Source organism: Scyliorhinus torazame, chromosome 13 (assembly GCF_047496885.1).
Source record: "Scyliorhinus torazame isolate Kashiwa2021f chromosome 13, sScyTor2.1, whole genome shotgun sequence".
Classification (NCBI taxonomy): Eukaryota; Metazoa; Chordata; class Chondrichthyes; order Carcharhiniformes; family Scyliorhinidae; genus Scyliorhinus; species Scyliorhinus torazame.
This window is the reverse complement of record NC_092719.1, coordinates 32,285,061-32,300,861: the sequence shown is the minus strand read 5'-3', so window position 1 is coordinate 32,300,861 and position 15,801 is coordinate 32,285,061. Positions and strand designations below refer to the sequence as shown.

The window sequence follows — 15,801 nt, the reverse complement described above, 5'->3', positions numbered from 1 at the left end:
TCCTGTCGGCAGGGAAATAGACGAAAATACCATGGAATGACTCGTTTCTGGTTGGGCAATACTTGGCTGGTAACAAAAGACAAGACCAAAAAGGAAGCCTGTTTTTCCAAAGGCTCAGAAATCCTTCCAAACAAAAATACTCGAGAGAAAAAAAACGGTCACATTCGCTTTACAAAATAATGTTTACACATGCCTGCTCATCAAGCATGGTCAAAATGTTGTTTTTTTTAAATAAGAAAAGGGCTTCAGATGCAGATATGATTTTTGTTTGAAGTTTCATAAATAAGCAGAAACTATTATTTTTATATCAAAAAAGGTTTAGACTTTCTAGGTGCATGAATGAGGTGGAGCAATACTCAACAGGGCCATCTTGGAATAGAAACAATGCAAGAAGTTACTCGTCAGTTCTTAAAACTTCTGCCCCTCCCCAGGCTGGCTTTGTATTTCTAATGAAAACAGATGTTAACATTTAAAACAGCATGGCGCAACATTTTCTTCTGGAGAATGGAATGGCATCTGAATTAATCCATCCTACTCAGTCAATTATTGGACTTTTGTTGGCTGTATTGTTATTTGCTCCATAAATCTGTCCCTGAAGCTTGAATTCGTTGCAGTTGCAACACAAGTACACTTTGGACTATTGGCCCTGCAACATTTTCAGGATTTACGAGCTGCAGGTTAATGGCTAATCTGCATCGCCGAATACAGACTCGTGAAGCCTCGCTCAATTCATTGGAGATTTTACTGCAAACAGTAAACCCAAACTATCTTCAGATGGACAAGTTTCTCTTCTGTGAAATTACATTTAGTTTTGGCACACCAAGACAATGAGCAGAGGGAGCTCTCTTCTCCTCGCTACCTTGACCTTTACATGGAATAATAACCACAGCTAGTATTAAAGCGGGCCAAGCGCAATGGATGTATTAAAAGGTAGAGCAGATATTTTACATCCCATTAAAAATTATGGAGGACTGTAAACATCAGGAGGGTCAGTTCACTTCCCGGTCCCCCTCAGATTTCTGCTGGCAGCAAGGGAACTTCAGCATTTTCCAACAGGCAGTATGGTGGTAAGCACTGCTGCCTCACATCACCAGGGATCCAAGTGGCTGCCTGTGTGGAGTTTGCACATTCTCACCATACCTGCGTGGGTTTCCTCCCACAGTCCAAGAACGTGCAGGTTAGGTGGGGTTATGGGGTTACAGGGGTAGGGTGGGGTAGTTGGCCTGTGTAGGGTGCTTTTTCAGAGGGTCATTGAATCATAGAATTTACAATGCAGAAGGAGGCCATTCGGCCCATCGAGTCTGCACCGGCCCTTGGAAAGAGCACCCCACTTAGGCCCACACTTCGAACCTATCCCCGTTACCCGGTAACCCCCACCTAACCTTTTTTGGACACCAAGGACAATTTAGCATGGCCAATCCAGCGAACCTGCACATCCTTGGACTATTGGAGGAAACCGGAGCACCCGGAGGAAATCCACGCAGACACGGGGAGAACGAGCAGACTCCGCACAGTCACCCGAGGCCGGGAATCGAACCTGGAACTCTGGAGCTGTGAAGCAACTGTGCTAACCACTATGCTGCCCGTGGAGACTCGATGGGACAAATTACCTCCCTCTGCACTGTGGGAATTCCACGGCAGAGCAATTGAACCAACGGAAAGTTAGCAACAGAGTGTAACATAACAAAATTTGTGGATGATATTAAAATAGGTGGGAAAGCAAGTTCTGAAGAGGAGATAAAGATTTTACAGACAGACATAGAAAGGCTAGGCAAATGGGACAAAATTTGGCAGATGGAGTTTAGTGTGGATAAGTGTGAGGTTATCCATTTTGGCTGAAAAAAAATAGAAAGGCAAATTATCGAAACAGAAAGCAGATACAAAATGTGTCTGGGCAGAGGGTTCAGGGTGTCTTTGTTCATGAATCGCAGAGAGTTGGTATGCACGTACATCATGTAATAAAAAAGGCAAATAAAGTTATTTTTTAAATAAATTTTGAGTACCCAATTCAGTTTTTCCAATTAAGGAGCAATTTAGCATGGCCAATCCACCTAACATGCACACATTTGTTTTTGGGTTATGGGAGCGAAACCCACACAAACACGTGGTGAATGTGCAAACGCCACACGGGCAGTGATTCAGAGTCGGGATCGAACCTGGGCCTCGGCGCCGTGAGGCAGCAGTGCTAACCACTGCACCACCATGCTGCCTGGCAAATTAAGCTTTAGCGTTTATTGCAAAAAGGACTGGAGTATAAAAGTAGAGAAGTGCTGCAATTGTACAGGATGTTGGCGAGACCACATCTGGAGTAGTGTGTCCAGTTTGGTCCCCTTTTTGAGGAAGGATCTGGTGGCATTGGAGGCAGTTCAGAGGAGGTTCACCAGATTGATTCTGGGGATGAAAGGGTATGAGGAGAGATTAAACACACGCTTACATGCGCTGGAGGTTAGAAGAATGAGTGGCAATCTGATAGAGGTATATAAAGTACTAAAAGGGATTGATAAAGTAAACGTAGAACAAATGTTCCCCCTTTTGGGGCAATCTAGAGCGAGAGGTCACAGATATAGGTTGAGAGACGGTAGATTTAGAACTGAGATGAGGAGGAACTACTTCTCGCAGAGGATGAATTTGTGGAACTCGCTGCCCCATAGTGCGATGGAGTCCGAATCATTACATGGTTTCACGAAGGAGATAGATGTATCTCTACTTTAAAAAAAAGGGTTCAAAGGATATGGGGAACAGGCAGGGAGATGGATTTGAGGCCAGGAAGAGATCAGCCATGATCTGATTGAATGGCGGGGCAGGCTCGAAGGGCTGAACTTCCTACTTCTATTCCTAATCCCGTTGTTCCCAAGGGGGTCAGAGGAGGGGCACTACTCAAGGTGCAGGCCATTTATCTCTTGTTTTCAAAGATATGTTTGTTGCCAGCAATTAAGAGGGAAGAGCGGGGAGGGTTGGGGGAGAAGAAGGTAAAATTAGTTAACTTATAAAAATATAAAATGACATACTGTCTGTAATATGGTTGTGTGTGTTTTTTATGATTGTGGAAACTTTTGTATTGTTTGGAATAAAATATATCTATAATTTAATTGAAAGGCTTGGAAATCCTTTCCTGGGACAGGAGTTCCAGTGGAACACAATTTTGTGAAAAGTTCTGTTACTCCATATCAAATCTTCAGATCTGGCAAAAAGTACGTGGTTAACAAATATCCCAAAAAGGTAAATGTTTCATAGTAGTTGTTTGTATATTCAAAAACTGACCCTGCTATTTTCTTGTTGGTAGAAAAACCTTTCCCTCACCTGTCCAGTAGGTTTTCGATTTTCTCTTGTATATAAGGTATGAAGTACATAATGGTCATATGGTGAGTTACTCAATTTCAGATGACAGGTATTTAAGCGGATCTGACAGATAAGTGTGTGCCATAAGATGATTCATCATGGTCATCATAGCATGATGCTCTAACCCTTTCTTAGAAATGAGCTACGTCAATGGATATGGTAGACCAACAAGTCATCTGATATGAACATAGTTTAATCCCCATATATGGTATATGGTTACATTTATGCTTTCCCTTCTTGTTCTCCCATGCTTAAAACTATTTTAGGATCTCAGAGATATATTCTTATTTGCATACTTACTTCTCAGACTCTCCAGAGTCGAAACTGTACATTTAAAACAGTTTTAACTACAATACTAGACAATTTAGTTGTATGGCTACTTTAACCAATAGTTTGTACTATTCCACCTCCAACAGGCATTGCCAACAAAAGCTTCACCTTATGCCATTCTACATGTACAAGTTCATAAGATATAGGAGCAAAATTAGGCCATTTGGCCCATAAGGTCCGCTCTGCCATTCGATCATGGCTTATCTCATGCCGCCCTTAACTCCACCGTCCTGCCTGTTCTCCACAACCCTTCAACCCGTTACCAATTAAAAATCTGTCTAACTCCTCCTTAAATTTACTCACTGTCCCGGCATCCACTGCACTCTGCGGTAGCAAATTCCACAGTATCACAACGCTTTGGGAGAAATAGTTTCTCCTCAAGTCCATTTTAAATTTGCTACCTCTTATCCTCTTGTTCTAGAATACCCAAAAAGAGAAAGCATCTGCTCCACATCTACTTTATCCATATTTTTTATCATCTTGTATACCTCAATTTGATCTGCCTTCACTCTTCTAAACTCAAGAGAGTCCGGCCTAAACTGTTCAATCTTCTCTTCATACGACAAACCTCTCATCTCTGGAATCAACCTAGTGAACCTCCTCTGAACTACCTCCAATGCCACTGCATCTTTCCTCAAATAAGTTAAGGCTGATGTTTGACAGTTCTACCCAATTCTCAAGCAGATCTAAATTCCAGACACATCCAGCCTCATCTCCTTTCTCTGATCTCGGGGCCCAAAGCCAAATTTAGCACCTCAAGTTTATTAACAGGGGGCTTGAGCTTAAGAGCCGTGGGGTTGTGCTGCAACTGTACATGACCCTGGTGAGACCACATTTGGAGTATTGTGTGCAGTTCTGGTCACCTCACTATAGGAAGGATGCGGAAACATTGGAAAGGGTGCAAAGGAGATTTACCAGGATGCTGCCTGGTTTGAGGATGGGTCTTATGAGGAAAGGTTGAGGGAGCTAGGGCTTTTCTCTTTGCAGCGGAGGAGGATGAGAGGCGACTTAATAGAGGTTTATAAGATGATGAGGAGGATGGATAGAGTGGATGTTCAGAGACTATTTCCTCGGGTGGATGTAGCTGTTACAAGGGGGGCATAACTATAAGGTTCGGGGTGGGAGATATAGGAGGGATGTCCGAGGTAGGTTCTTTACTCAGAGTGGTTAGGGTGTGGAATGGACTGCCTGCTGGGATAGTGGAGTCGGATACTTTAGGAACTTTCAAGCGGTTATTGAATGACAGGGAGTGGGATAGCTTGATCTTGGTTTTGGACAATGCTCGGCACAACATCGAGGGCCGAAGGGGCTGTTCTGTGCTGTACTGTTCTTTGTTCTAATTACAGCTTCTGCTGAGTTTAACTGAATTTGGATGGAGGAGGAATCAAACCCAGGACCTTGGAGGAGAGTGCATTATCCACTATGGAAAGAGTTACAGCTACTTTTAACCATTCTCCTCTTTTCTCAAAAGAGACAAATTAAGGTATGTACATATGGGACAACGGTCACAGACCTGTAACAATAACTTTTCTTCACTCAATGCAAATGCTGCCAGAGAGCTGAGCATTACCAGCATTTTCGATTTATATTTCTGAACTTCCAGCATCTGCAGAAGTTTGCTTTTGTATATATCTATATGGATTAGTTCAAGATGATTTGAATGGAACAAAGGAGAGGTTCAATGGTATTCATTCAACACAAAAATACCCACTTTTACAGTCATGCCCAGTACAGGCTTGAAGATATTACAAAGTTTAAAGCTATAATTAAAAAATTGAACACAAAAGCCATTAACATGGCTGTAGCTTACCAAGTAGAAACGTAAACAGTGGAGTCAGCAGCCAATATCGGATCAAAAATAGACCAGAATGAACAAACCACACAATCACTTGTGAAATTCACACCCTTCTTTTTGATTAAGGACGGACCAAAACCTACAGACATATGGGGTTTTCAGAAAACATCTCCATTTTCCATCATGTACAAAAGAGACTTTGAAACTAAATAGGTGTCAGGCGAATATGAAATGGCTCCCATTGACTTTTCATTGCATTGTGATGGCCCCTCATCCAAACAAAAAGTCCATGGCCATCTCAAACTCAACACAAAGATGTTCATCAGCCGAACACGCTATTATTTGGAAAAGGACTTTGGACTTGCAACAGGTCACATTGGTAAGTCAGCCATGTTAGCTGCCTGCTTTTAAAGATAATAGCAAAAGCTGTTCTGGGACAGAAAAACCATCAGAAAGGATTTGTTCCAGCTGCAGTCAACTAGGTAACCTCTTGGCAATTTAGCTACATGAAACCTCAAGCTTACTGAGAATCCACTCCTTTTCAAGACCTTCATGCTTGCCAAAGCACCAACTCACCTCAGAAACAACAGGCCCACTGCAAAACTAACTGAAATAATTCCAAGTTGTAATGGTGTTATTTCTTTAATCTGTCAAAACTTTGTGCGAGTAATAGTTTATGCGAGTCAGTGAGTGAGACATTTATGCTTTTAAATCTCCAGGGCAACGGAATGAATAAATAACCTTTATTTTCAAATTCACAAAAGCCTGGTGCTGGATTTTTTTTTTATATTGAAACGACCGTGTACCAGCTGAGAATTCAGAATTCTCCCTCTGTGTACCCGAACAGGCGCCAGAATGTGGTGACTAGGGGCTTTTCACAGTAACTTCATTGCAGCGTTAATGCAAGTCTACTTGTGACAATAGAGATTATTTAATTTAATTAAAAAATACACACACATCATATGTTAAAAACACTGCGCATAGGTAGTAAGAAAGCAAATTCTGTCTCTGATGACAGGTATGTAATGAATTTTCAATACTAAAAAAAGCATTTCTCCTTATAGTTGACAAAGATCCCAATTAGCTGTTCGCTTGCCTGCGCTTGGGAACTCCGAACTAGAATAAATCCACAACGGTTGAACATGTTTGTCAGGCACAGCAAATATGGAATGGTCTCTTATTTTTAAGAGATTTATAGTCTCTACATTATTGATTGCTACACTGGCAATGTGGCCAAAATTTTCCTTTTCTCATTTTGGGGTATTCATCCAATCATAATTAGGTAAATGTCATCATATAATAACATACAAGGTCTACAGAAAATATTCCATTCTGGAATGATTGCTATGACAAATATATTTAATAATACAAAGAGAAATGCAACACTTGACTTCCACATGCATCAACTGGAACATAAGGTAATTACATTTTGAAAATTATAATTGAGTTCCTTTTTGATGGTTATCACCCTCAGTTCTGTGAAATGTAAGTGGCTGGCTATAGCCAAAAATGCTGTTCCTTTCACCAATTAGATCGCCATCAGCAAACATTTTAAACATGTGGCTGACTACTTTCTTCAGCAATCCTACCAATAAATGGTGATCTAACGCACAAAACAAAACAATCCAAAACAATCTATATGCCCAATTAGTCTTTGAAGATGCTGCCAAGTACAACATCCATCTACGGGTACTCGCACGTGTCTATTCACGAAGGGGTTAAGAAAAGCAAAAATTCCTATTCCCTTACTTAGCAGCACATCATTGTATAAACTGTATAAAAGAGGAAGAGACACAGCAAAAGCATGAAAAACTATACACTAAAGTAAGTCAAAGTATATTTTCATTTAAAAAAAGCAATGAAAAGCTGGTGATTTCAAATAGGACTTCTCGGTTTCATACTTTATTTGATTTGATTTATTGTCACGTGTACCGAGGTAGAGTGAAAAGTATTGTTCTGCATATAGTCCAGACAGATCATTCCATACATGAAGAAACATAGGATATACGATAAATACACAATGTAAATACTTATCACAGACATAGAGTGAAGTATACGGAGTGCAGTACTACTCAGTAGGGAAGATGTGTGGAGAGATCAGTTCAGTCCATAAAAGAGAATCATTCAGGAATCTGCTAACAGTGGGCAAGAAGCTGTGTTTGAACCTCTTAGTGCATGTTTTCAGACCATTGCATTTAGCAGTAGAATCTCAGCAGTGTGCTTTAAAACTATGCCACAGAACTAAATGATTTGCCTGTCCGGGTTTGTTTTGCATTAAAATCTAATTTTGATTTGTTCCAGTCCAAAGTTGTTTTGAAGAATGATACTGTAAAAGACCCAGTGCTTGCTCTGTACAAATTTGATTATATAGACAGACGTTCGTTTTTGCCAGCCACACACACTTCCACCATCTTTAGAATCATAGAATTTACAGTGCAGAAGGAGGCCATTCGGAGGAGAGAACGAAAAATTCCCAACTTTTGCAATTAAAAAAATAGGCAACTTCACCCTATTCCTTTCGCTCCTGGACTGATCTGCTACTTCATTCCATATCAGCTTTAGATTCTACTTGGTCCACCTGCCTCTTCCAGGCCCTTGCTTTGTGATGTGTTGGGTGTTCTGGATCACTACAGGTCACCAACACTTGAAGTAGTGAAACACTATTTTATTAAAAGGTTAACTATTTAAACATACTTGAACTGTGGGTAAATACGATACCAGCTTTAACTAAAGACCTTTGCCTTGTCCTAACCAGTTGATGCACTCAGCACATGGTGAATGTCTGTGTTGCAGGCTGTGAGCTCTGTGGTCCTAGCTAGCTGCTACTCGAATGAGCGGGAACTCTGATGTCCCTGTGTCTTTATAGTGCGTGTGCTCTCACTGGTGATTGGCTGCGGTGTTGTGTATGTTGATTGGTCCCACTGTGTGTCCATCAGTGTGTGTCTGCACAATGATATACTGGTGTATATCATGACACATTGCATAGCTGAATTCCAAATATAGCTGCAATCTGGACGTACAGCAGCATTTGCTGGGTCACAACTCGAGAACGCACAATGGGTCAATACATGGCTGAAATATTTTTGTGTTGGATTTTTTTTTAAACAATCCAACACAAAAATCTTCACAAAAGCATGAGAAAATATTGCAGCTGTCAAATTATACTTTCCAGGGCAGCAAGGTGCCGCAGTGGTTAGCATTGCTGCCTCACGGCACTGAGGTCCCAGATTCGATCCTGGCTCCGGGTCACTGTCCGTGTGGAGTTTGCACATTCTCCCTGCGTTTGGCCCAACACCCATCCCATCCACCTGTGCTTGTGTCCCTCCCCTCCAATCCAGAATTAATCATCTTGCCCATCACTTGCAATGCTGTAGGAACTCGGGCAGCTGTATCTTTCTTTCAATAAACCATCTCAAATGTAGGACAAGACATCTGGACAAGACATATTAAATAATATTGGACAGCTTTCCATCATACCAAGTAGTACACCTCAGTATTAGTCTAGAATTTACCCCCAACCACCAACCTCTAAACAAACTTTTGTGCCACGTTTTGTGTCAAAATCGTTTGCACGTATGTGGAAACCGGTCTGCAGGTACCTTTAACTCTGTGACATTTGGATAGCAAACACCCACAAATCGCTTCTCGGCCTTTTGGCTAAGATGAGCATGAAGTCAGGTGTAATGCCTGGATCTGGTATGTCTCTCTTGTGGAAACCATGAATTGGATTCAATTTGGATTGGTTTTTGGAGCAGGCATTGAGCTGGATTGGGGGTTTGCCCCTGTCCACACTCGGAGCTCTGGCTTTGTAACTCTGATAAAGTAATTTAAAAAAAAAAAGAAAACACCCACAAGGCTTTTTTCCGTTCTCTTCCCAACTGAATTAACTTTGTCAAATTTGCAAAGAATCTGATACTTGTAGAAAAAAGAACATATGGCTTTACTCAAGAATTCCTACATTCCAATGTAGGCTGCTTCGTATTATCAAGTCAGTTTTCCAATAAAATTCAGCTTGCTGTTCTGAGTATTTCACCATGGTCAAGGACGTCAAGGATTTTGTTGGAAGGCTGGTTCGCTGCTGCAGTTATTGATCTCAGATCAGTAACTACAGTATCAATTTGTAGCCGCAGCACATTATTTATACAGCAATCAGGACTGCCAAATCCGAGAGAGAATGCCGTGTAAAATGATACTTCTAGCATTTAAAGGTCAATCAAGCGCATTGAATCAAACTCGCCACATTTTTTAAATAAAAGTTTTGAAAGTTTCAACTGACATAATGATCCACTGAATATTTTATAAACCAGATGTGACACCACAGTGGAGTTATACACCCAGATGATGCTCAACTGCCCCTTCCAGTGGGTCCCATTGAAAACCAAATCCATACTACTTTGCAGCAATGCTCAACTTAGTCATTATTTCTGCAGAATTTTAAGACACCATCACATTTGGAAACAAAAGCTACAACTGAGGAATTTACTTGCTTCTAATCCACATTGTACAAGAACAAAGCGCAGGAATGTGAAACGGCTGTGTAATTACAGTAAGTCGGTGCCTTTCATAGGCAACAGCCTATTCTGCCACAGATCTTTGCCAGTCTGGTTAATCCCCTAAAGCACGTCTGCAAAACTACTTTTTCCTCACCCCCTCCCTGTCATTTTGAAGAAGACCATCAAACTGAACTACCTTTCTAATCAGATAATCATGAATCTGGGCATGCCTACTCCAGGCGCACAGGAGTTCAGAACATCGTGTTCCATCTCTATTCGTACTTAGAATAATTGTGTCACCCTAATCAGCTCAAATGAACTACTTTAGCCGAATCTATTCATATGGACCATATTCAGCTGTCTGTGTTAATTTTGATTTCGCCTGGTTAACGTTGTTTAACTCTGCATTTATTATCCAAAGTTAATAAACCTACTTACACCTATATTTGCCATTGCCCCTAACGATTGAAGTCTGAATCATGCACTTGGATTGCTCACTGTTCTGCAGTGGGCCTTTTATTTGCACAACAAATTATATACCTATAAAAGAGATTCATATTGCTATTATTTGGGAATACAGCTGACCTCGATATTGTCAAAAATACAAAGCAATCTCAACATATGCTGACAGCAACCCACATGCAGTTACCGACTGGGGACTGGAAACATTAAGTCAGTTTCATTGAAGATAACAGACAGGACTTTCAAAGGCAAAATCAAGTCTACTTGTTCAGCTTACTGTCATCACACAGCTTCCTGCAAGTTGCTTCAGTGTTGCTTACAGCTATTTAATAATGTTGAACATTACCAAGAATTCACCTCCTGAAACATAAGAGACAAGGTGTGAGTAAATGGTCAGGCTGGGAAGAATATTCCTTCAGCTGGTGTGGGTCTTGTATTTAGTGTGCAGGCAGGGTGCAGCGTCCTATTAGAACATAAAGAACAGTGAGGTGACAAACCCAAGTTCAAGTTCCACAGTGACGGTAGCATTGACACGAGCAGGAAAAAGGTCTGAAAATTTTTGGTATCACTGTGAAAAACTGATCCGATCAAAAAGATCAGGTACGACTTTAGAGGTATAGGCAAGTCTGCCACCAAATCATAAATAAAATTCTGGCCTCAGCACCTGCAGTTTATAATAATAATATTTTTTTAATAATAATCCTTATTGCCACAAGTAGGCTTACATTAACACTGCAATGAAGTTACTGTGAAAAGCCCCTAGTCGCCACATTCCGGCGCCTGTTCGGGTAGACTGAGGGAGAATTCAGAATGTCCAAATGACCTAACCACATTTCTTTCGGGATTTGTGGGAGGAAACCGGAGCACCCGGAGGAAACCCACGCAGACTCGGGGAGAACGTGCAGATTCTACACAGACAGTGATCCAAGTGGGAATCAAACCTGGGATCATGGCGCTGGGAAGCAACAGTACTAACCACTGTGCTAACGTGCCGTTTAGATTCAAAAGCCACATTGTGTCTACAATGAATCAATCACTACAAGAAAAGACAGCCACATAATAGAATATCAGCCCGACAAGTTGATATGCAAAGCATTAATTACTTTGAAATCCATCTGCACCTGTGCCCTTTTTCCACATCCTACTTAAATCCTCAAAAGTGTAAGGAAGCACAAAAAAAATTAACTTTTTTTAGTACGATTCAGAAAATATTTCCTGCTGAAATGATATGCAGGTTGTTTGCTTACTAAATAATTTTCCTATCCACGGTCAAAACATAAACACAGCGTCCACTCCATGACAACCGCTTTCGCTGCAGTCGCTTGTGGAAAAACTGATCTTGTATCAGCAATGAGCAGAGAAACCTCCAGCCAGTAGGAACAGTTTAACAACACTGCACTCAGAATAGCAGTAAAGCTGACCCTAAGGTTAAGGCAAACTGGCAAAGTTTGATTTAAGCAAAAAATAATCCAATACATGTGGAGCACCCAATTCATGGGTGGGGTTATCCGCCCTCTGCCGCTGCCGCCGCCGCCGCCCCCCCCCCCCCCCCCCCCCAATCGCCACGTGTTTCTTGGTGGCACGCCGTTCACCAGCGGCGGGATTTCCTGTCACCGTCAACGGGATTTGCAATTGAAGCCACCCCACGCCGCTGGGAAACCCGCAGGCGGGGTCGCACTGCCAGAAAAATCAGAGAATCCCGCCGTCGGCAAACAGCTGGAGAATTCCAGCCTATTAACTTGAAACAAAAGGCAAGGCATGAAGCAGCAAAAGTATTGAATTTTGCAAACTTAAATGCTAATTACAAAGTATTAGTTTGCTATGAGTAGCTTCTACTATGCCTCCTATGTCTTTTTTTGACCAGCCATTTAACTGTCCTAATATTCAACAACCTGAATAAATGAACAAACATGAATACTGTAGTATCGCGCATTATTTTAACTTTGCAATCAAGGAATTAATACAGATACATTTCCCTTCCCAGAGTACAGCTGTGTGCTTCTAGCTCCATCTAAATGGAGAAAGCAACCACTCAACTCCTTTGGCTCCCAAGCAGTACAATGCAATAGCATTGCTCTGTAAACTAAACAACCTCAAGGGCATTCATTATATCCCTCATACCTCTGGAATAGCCTCAATGTCCTGATTTTCTAGTTGTTGTCTAGTCAGCTTGTTCTGAAGTTAGCGGAGATCTGTGATGTTATATGACCATATTGAGCAAGGCCTCCTGGAGAAAAAATAAATGCACCCATTACAATCTGGAGTAAACTTTTGTGCACACACAGTTTAGCAAAACTGGAACCTATTCTCAGATTACTCCGTCATATACAGTCCTTAGATGAAACTCTCAAATAAGGATTCATCCAAGTGGGAGGTCCTGTGATGATGCTTGTACGGAGAACACATGGCGCTGTAAAATTTATTTCACTTGGAAAAATAAACATATGCACAGTACATACATTGCATCTGCTACAACAGACTCAGTGAATCAAAGCTTTTGGAGAATAAAGTCATAGAATTGAGTAACTGAATTGAACAGGCCAGTGCCCATACCCCCAAACAATTGCTTTTCTGAGATGCCCTTTTTCATGGCAATTCATGTCACTGCAAGTGTGTTCCCTCTTCATCAAATAATGCCATATGTACATTGAGATTCAATATCCAAGTCAGCAATACCTGTTGCCCAAGAATGTAAAAAGTAATCTCCAAATTGGGCAAATGCTGTCAGTTTAATAGCATTAAGATCTTCCCATGAAGTAGGGTACCAGAAGATTGAGCGGTTTGGGGACCGATTTGTAGAGGGCAGCTTTTGTGAGCTTAGAGGACCTGGAGGAGGAATATGAGCTGCCCAGTGGGAATGGGTTTAGATACTTACCGGTCCAGGACTTTGCGAGGAGGCAGGTGTCGTCCTTTCCTGGGCTGCTGCCCCCGAGGTTGCAGGATAAGGTGCTTTCGAGGGAGGGAGTACGGGATGTGAAGGTGTCCGAGATTTAAATGGAGCTGATGGACTGGGTGGGAGTCCCAATAAAGATTAAGCTCGTCTTGAGAGGGTCAGTTGATGGGCTCACCCGGAGGTGGAAGCCGTTCATCGACTTCTTTGAGGAGGTCTGAGGTGTCAGCAGAGGGAGGGGGGCAGGGGGTGTGGGTGCTGGTTATTTAGCATCTTGTACAAGTCTGCTCTTGCTCTTATTTGTGTGTTTATGTTCATACAAATGCCGTAATAAAATATATATTTTTTTTAAAAATAGGGTACCAGAAAATGCAAATTCTAGAAAGAACAATTATTATTGATGGTTTATTTTAGCAGATATTATATTAGGGTTGCCAACCCTTAAGGATTGCCCTGAATTCTCTTGGAATTGTAAATCAACCTCCGAGACACTACTGTGTGTAGTGCTGGAGATAAAATCATAGGGGCATTCATTTTGTTCCCCCAAATTTTCTTTGATCATTTCTCTTCACCAAATATAAAAAACACTGAAAGTGGGTGGGAAGAAAAGGCTGTTTGGCTGACAGGCAAGCAAGTATCTTCCAATTGGGTAATGAGTGCTTTTGCGTTCTCATACTGTAGGAAGCTGGTGCATCACAAAGATGGATGTGTTGGCCAACAAATGGCCCGAGTTTGGGGGCAAGTCACGTGATGAGACCTCCAGGAATACATTTAATCACAGTTGGGAACTCTACATTTGATGCATTGTGCATTACATGATTGAAGCCAGACAGGACACAATGAGGACTAAACCACACAAGTGCACAAAGTCAACTAATCCAGTACAGCAATGGAATCCTTGGTAACACTTTCTATACTCAAAAGTCAATAAAAATAGCACAAGATTGCACATTTTATAAAATCAAGGAACATGATCACCACTAAACAGATGTTGCCACAGGGCTGACTAAAATGAGGAAGCTGTAAAAATACGGAAAGGTTTTATACAGGATTTTAATCAAATGGGAATCTTTGGGAAATTCCATATTTGGATCAGGTGACTTGATCGGAGGACAGTGATAGCAGCATTTTCACTCATTGCCTGCCAAAAACACAATATCATAACATGCAACTTCCTGTTTAAATGTGGAGATTCTAAGGCGTTGTAAATTGTTTAGAGTTCTGTAGAACCAGAACACCAAGTACACTGATATCATAACTAAAGTAATTTTCATGAAATAATGCCAAGTATTTTTAGTTGTATAAATATCAGGACAGTACAACACCGTAACATTTTAAAATACCGAAGCGCTAACTTCCAGAAGGAAAAGAGAAATAAATGGGAAGGATAAAACAAGTGGTTTTAGTGGAGGTATTGTATTGAATGTACAGCCCAGAAACAAGCCACTCAGCTCAACCGGTCCATGCTGATATTATGCCTCATCTGAGCCCCTATTCACCCCACTTCATAGAGCACTTTCCGCATATCCTTCTATTCCTTTCTGCCTCATCTGCTTGTTCAGCTTCACCTTAAATGCACCTATGGTTCCACATTCTTACCACTCTCTAGGTAAAGAGTTCCTTTTGAATTCCCTAATGGAATAATTGGTGACTATTTATGATCCACCATAAGTGGAAACATTTTCTCAATGTCTACCCTAACAAACATTTTCATAACCATAAATCGCAAATTGACAGTCCAAGAGAGGTTGCAAGAATGGGAAATGAAAGAGTGCGTAGGAAATCCCACTGATGTAATAATACAATGTTCTTTGGAAACTGTAGTTTTGGTGAAGTGTTCTGGTAGATTTATAAAAGCAAATTTAATCTACATCTGGTGTTATACCAGACCGAACAAGGTTCATTCTTCAGGACGGATATTTCCAACCTTATTCAATACAAACACAATGCTGGAGTTGATTGAATGAGGGGGAAAAACACTAGATTTTAAAGACCTTGAATAAGCACACCGACTTTTCTCATTTTCTCTCCTAACTACCCAGCAAACATTTGCCTTCCTATTAAGTCATCGGAACAGCACAATTGAAACTAAAATACCCCTCTCAGCACAACATTGACATCGCTGTCCGACTTCAACACCAGACCAGGTGGTACATAAAAGAGGAAGCCCTGAACGGTCAGTTAAGCCTTCAATCCAAGCAGAAATCTTAAACTTAACCATTCTTATTGCGTTGTAATGTTCCAGATATCTGCAGGCAGGATACTAACTGGAGTTGTAGACACAGCCTGTGAGATATTGAGTGCACATACACATGGAGCGGGCAGGTTTCCAGTCAGCACAAACTAGTGAACCATACACAACTCAGCACTACAGCATTGGCTTGGTCCAACTTCAGAAGCTCGGTGTTAGAGGTTTCCAACCCAAATTCTCCCACTATGTGCTTGGCAAACTTTACACTCGTATGGTAGTTTAACAGGTAGCAATTATATGC

At 41.3% G+C, this 15,801-nt stretch overlaps 1 protein-coding gene across 4 annotated transcripts in view; it reads right to left on the bottom strand.

Moving 5' to 3' along the window:
- The window catches only part of LOC140387934 (plexin-B2-like), a 311,161-nt gene that overhangs the window by 205,719 nt on the left and 89,641 nt on the right, over positions 1–15,801 (bottom strand). For 3 of the 4 annotated variants that reach the window (XM_072471277.1, XM_072471279.1, XM_072471278.1), the window contains exon 2: positions 12,541–12,646. The exons of the other annotated variant lie outside the window; for it this stretch is intronic. The gene's annotated coding sequence lies outside the window, so the exon portion shown is untranslated. The remainder of the gene's footprint in view (positions 1–12,540; positions 12,647–15,801) is intronic. 4 annotated transcript variants of the gene reach the window in all.